Here is a 6,305-nt window from a genome sequence, read left to right on the forward strand (position 1 = left end):
CACACGAAACACCGCACATCACACTACACCACACGAAACACAGCACATCACACCACACTCCACGAAACACCGCACATCACACCACACCACACGAAACACCGCACATCACACTACACCACACGAAACCGAGACATCACACCAAACCACGGGAAACACCGCACATCAAACTACACCACACGAAACACCGCACATCGCACACCACACCACACGAAACACCGCACATCACACTACACCACATGAAACACCGCACATCACACTTCACCACCACGCGCACAAACACTACACCCACGCAGCATATCACACTACACACCACACCGAAACACCGCACATCACACCACACCACACCACACCACACCACACCACACGAAACACCGCACATCACACCACACCACACGAAACACCGTAGCATCACACCACCACATCGCACACCACACCACAGGAAACACGCCGCACACCACACCACTACACCACACACCACACATGACACACCGAAACACGCACACCACACCCAGGAAACACGACAACACCGCACCACACAGCACGAAACACCACACCACACACACGAAACACCGTACATCACACCGCACATACACATGAAACACCGCACATCAAACTACACCACACGAAATACAGCACGAAACATCACACCTCACCACACGAAACACCGCACACCACACCACACGAAACACCGCACATCACACCACACCACACGAAACACCGCACACCACACCACACAGCACGAAACACCGCACATCACACCTCACCACACAACACGAAACACCGCACATTACAGCACGAAACACCGCACACCACACCACAGGAAACACCGCACATCACACCACACCACACGAAACACCGCACACCACACCACACAGCACGAAACATCGCACACCACACCACACGAAACACCGCACATTACACCACAGGAAACACCGCACCTCACATTACACCACAGGAAACACCGCACACCACACTACACCACAGGAAACACCGCACACCACGCTTCACCACAGGAAACGCCACACACCACACTACACCACAGGAAACACCGCACATCACATAACACCACAGGAAACACCGCACACCACACCACAGGAATCACTGCACACCACACTACATCACAGGAAACACCGCACACCACATTACACCACAGGAAACGCCGCACACCACACCATACGAAACACCGCACACCACACTACACCACACGAAACACCGCACACCACACGCAACACCGAACATGCCACGATACCGTAACGTGTGTGTGTGTGTGTGTGCCTGCATGTGTGTGTGCGTTGGTGGGTGAATGTGTACACTTGAATACACAATCGGCATACGCTTGATTTCTCTTCACTGCAGACGATTATAGTAACGTGCTCAGGAGCATGAATTAAGAATACATTATTAGTGATTTTGTCACTCGTTTATTCAGCAATTGGTAATGCATGGCTCTATTCTTGCCTCCGCACCAGTCTTATCATACTTCTTTAAAGGACAGATTAATCTGTATTGTTCTAAAGAGAACTGGCGTCTTCTGCTCGCTAAAGTTTCCTGTTTAAGCCAGAAAAACATGAAAGTTTGGCTTGGTTTGCAACACTGAATTCAAAGATTGCTCATGAAACAACCTTAAAATCTGTATCGCAAACGAATGTCACAAGTGACATGGCTAGTATTGTAGTCAGATTAGCTTTAGGCTGCTTTTAGCAATAATCCAGCAATATCACGGCGGGGAACACCAGAAATGGGCTTCACACATTGTACCCATGTGGGAATGGAACCCGGGTCTTCAGCGTGAAGAGCGAGCGCTCTAACCACTAGACTACCCCACCGCCTGGGCTAGTATTGTAATTCTGGTAAGGTGGAAATATTACCACTGGCGGATACACGTGGGAACAACACGGGCTTAGTGAAGATCAGTAGCTGTTGAAGAAACCAGTCAAGGGTTTTGCCAAAAGAGGTTTTACTTGGGTCGTTACATACATTAATTACCGATTATCATAAACAAGGGTTATCACGTGAATGCGTGCGACAGCAGTTTAGTGCCATGTATTAAGAGTGTTTGATGTTGTTTATTTTATTATGAATACACATTAAAATAATTAGCTAAATAATATATTGTGTTCATTCCTCACGCGATGTATGTATATGATCCTGTTTTGTTGGTTTGTTTGTTGTTTCACGTCACTCTCAGCAGCATTGCAGCTACACGAGGGTGGTCTGTGAATACTCGAGTTTGGGCAAGACAATCCAATGATTAACCATCAATAGAATCGATCTACGAAGTGGGACACGATGGAATGTGTCATGGCGGACAACCTCTTCCGACAAGCGTCAGTTGCTCAGCTTTAATTCAAGCCCGGATTTTTAAGGATCTTTGTCATCGCAAGGTTCATACGAGTTAACTTTTAGTCCACTTTATTGTATATTTATTCGTTTAGTTTATCATCACAAACCGTTCCTATAAACATACTGCTTTAAAATGTTAGTCAGCTGGACAGTGACCATATAGTTCCTATCATTTAGAGTTCTTGAACTCCAGTCTACTACAACTTCTGCCATTTTGGACACGTTTTAGTAAGGATTGTTTCCCTTATAACATGTTTTTCAGTTTCCCGTTTAAGAGTGAGTGAGGGAGTTTAGGTTTGCGCCGCCTTTATGCTAGGGCTACACAATGCACAATGTTCCAGGCGCCAAACAGCAACCGCCGCTTCGCCGAAACGTCGTGAAACGGGGACAAAACGGGCGTGACGTGAGACAGGGGGCTGAATGAGCAAACGTGACAGTCTGTAATTGCCGTGGATGCCGTGCCAGATTTTCAAACTGTATGTGCCACGGCAGTCAAGGTACTAATGGGAAACCTAGTAGGCCGTAGTGAAACGGGGAGAACGCACCAAAACGTGACAGCACGTAATACGCCATTACAAAACTTGTAATACAGTGGGTCAGTAGTTTGACTGGAGGCATGTGTATTCCCCTGCGTCCTTTCAAGTTCTGTCACGTTCGGCCACGTTTGTTTTTGTCACGGTTGTTTCATCCTTGCTGCCCGTATTGTCCTGGTTCTCACGGCAAGCTAGGTTGTATGGTAGCCGATTCGGCCGTTGTCTCATGGCGCATCCAGGCGTGTGACGTTTATATGGCCGGCGAGATACGACACGTTGCGTTCTCTGGCATTTCCCTCTGCAGCTGATACTGGCTTTCTTGCTGACGCAAGGACTCAGTGTATGCCCCCAACAAAGATACAAACAAAATGTTCTTCTGGGGTTCATGCTGCTCTCAGGATACAATGGCTGCTATTGCTTGGGAGTCCTTATTTTTATGCCATGGGCACAGACGTGCTCCACAGCTGGCCGGTGTCCACGTTTCATCCCTGGAAAGTTTTGACAGAACGCGCAAAACCTTGATCAAAACGTGAGAAACGTGAGGGAACCCACGAGAAGCGACAGGCCGGGAGGAAATGTAGTGCGCCTTTGAGCTTCCGGGACTTTGAGCTTCCCGTTTTTCTCCACGGCCCATCACGGATACCGTGATAGACCGTGAGAAAACTTAGCAGGACCTAACAAAACTTGACTTTGGAGGAAAAAGATGGCCAAAATTCCACGGCGCACTACGTTTCGGGGAAACGGGGCTGCCGTGGCCGCCGGGAACATAGTGTACCCCTAGCATTAGCAATGTTCCAGCAATGTCACGGCGCAGAACAACAACAGTGGGCCCTGCTAAAGAAAGAAAGTAAACTGTTCCCGTATGACGTGGCAATTTGATCTGAGACAAATGATATTTCTCGTATTATTAATTTCTGTATTTAATGTGTGCTTATAGTGTGCGTGTGTGTGTGTGTGTGTGTGTGTCTCTCTCTCTCTCTCTCTCTCTCTCTCTCTCTGTCTGTCTGTGTGTCTGTGTGCTTTCGTACATTAAAATGAACAGAATTGTGTGCTTAGTCAAAGCAGGAACATTTACTTTTCGCAATGGGGTAGCACGTTATATCCTTGATTCCATGGAATAACCTATCATAGAAAGTGATAATAAAGAGCAGGTTGAAATATGCATGGTGTCTATCAGTTGTATGTTTGTATGTGCTGGTTGAACGATGTAAATATTCTGGATAAATGAGAGAACACTCTCACTGAATAAATCTGCATATATCTTTCCCACACAATCTGTGTTTCGCAAAGGTCAGTCATCTCTATGCAAGATGTGTGCACAGATGATATTTCACGTGTCTAGTGAAATATGATCTATCCCTAATCGTGGAAGATGTTTTCACGAGGGGAGCAGCAATTTCCAAGTCACATCATGAGGGCTGCATCATATTCACGAGACACACGATATACCCCATGTACGAGTAATGAATACTTCATTTGTTGTTCAATGTGTTTGTTCAGACAAATAACCCGAAAGAATTTATAATACGGAAAGTCTAGATTCTGTACATTATACACATTGTTTACTTTCAGGTTTCTTTACGCTTACAAGACTTAGTAATAAATGTTTAAGAAAATAATTAGAAATTATTATAAACTCCATAACTCACTTCAGTTATAATCATTTTTGTTTAACGTACTGCTTAGGTTTAAATTTACACCTACTGAGTAAGAATATACTCTTTTGGGGATGTTCTGAATGTGTCTGTGTCTGTGTTTGTGTTTGTGTTTGTGTTTGTGTTTGTGTTTGTGTTTGTGTTTGTGTTTGTGTCTGTGTCTGTGTCTGTGGGGATGCTTAATCTAACTTAGATGTGCATTTACATAGCAATTTCTTAAAACAAACGACATTTTGGGACATTATAATTTAGAAATGAGTTTGAAACACAGCAGTTAACATAGGAACTCTTTAAAACAAATAACGCATATATGCATTGTTATCCAATAAGTCTCCATATACCCTGGATATTGCTGAGTGCGGCGTTAGGGAAAGCATTAATGTTATCCAGTAAACGTTTTCACTATCAACAGAGAAATGTATGTGTTCCGAGTGCAACTGTTGCCACGGATCCCACGTTTTGGACGGATACAGACGAAGCCACGAGTGGCTTCGAGTGGTTCCCCCAGAGAGCAGATCGTATGGGTTTATCGTCACCTGCAGTGTTGAATCAGAATGGATTTTGCGAGATGAAAATTTGGCATTGGTTGTTGCGGGCCAAAATATTTAAAAGGAAACTGTTGTGCCATTTTGCTTGTTGTGATGTCCACATTCCTGGGAAGTAGACATTCCCAATGAGACAGTGACCGAACTAACTGATAAGAAACGATGACGTCGCTCTAATTGTTATAGAGAAGTTGTTCATTCATATTTTGGTATGCTTCCTTAGTGCTCCTACTTCCAATGCCTATCAAAGAAGAAAAGAAACAGCCAAATGACGCGTGCACGATAAAAAGAGCAGGTGCAATATGTCCCCTTCGTGAGGTAATAGTGATTAAGTAAGTGAGTGAGTTTAGTTTTACGCCGCCTTTTGCAATATTCCAGCAATATCACGCGGGGGACACCAGAAATGGGCTTCACACATTGTACCCATGTTGGGAATCGAACCCGGGTCTTTGAACGCTTTAACCAGTAGGCTACCCAACGGCCCTTATAAGTGAATAGTTCCTGAAATAGTTTTCCTAATGAGCAGAACGGAAATATTAATTTTGTTATTTCTAATATTTGATTTGAAGCTCCTTAATGCCCTAGCTTTTTAACTAGATGCTCTCTTGAACTGCAGTAAATACAATAAATGCTGCAGATTCGTTAAATAATAATTTTCTGTCCATGTATGAATAGGTTAATAATGTAGTGTCTATCATTTCTATTTCATTTATGTGAATTTGATAAATAATTTATTTTATTGCTTTAGTCTTGCTATTTCTGTGTTCATTATTTGAATGAGTCCAAAAGGGATGACGTAAATAATCATATTGCGTTTGGTTTTCTTTGACTAGGGTTTGCAGAAGATAATCAATTTCAGGGGGAGATAATCCACTGGTGCGAATATCAATCAACTGACACATTTATGTGTACACAGACCATGAATCAGGTGACTGCAAATGACTGTGAGACTCGCTGTGAGCAGTTGGCAAATAGCTGACCACGCACGGAAATCTTGATGTCTGAGAGTTAAGACTTAAGTTACGTTAAATCTTGGCATAAAGAAAAGCGAGTGAGAATTTGGGAACCGAGTTTGGTGAGTGGGCAAACGAATGTGGGTTGTACTTAACAATGTTCCGGCTTTATGACGGCAGTCTGTAAATAATCGAGTCAAAAACAGATTGAGCATCGATCGACACTTGGGGCGAGCTGACATATACATGAAGTATATTTCACACAAGGTGTGTACT

This window comes from Haliotis rubra, unplaced genomic scaffold (genome assembly GCF_003918875.1).
Source record: "Haliotis rubra isolate DU_JTF1 unplaced genomic scaffold, ASM391887v1 Scf73, whole genome shotgun sequence".
In the NCBI taxonomy this organism is placed as follows: Eukaryota; Metazoa; Mollusca; class Gastropoda; order Lepetellida; family Haliotidae; genus Haliotis; species Haliotis rubra.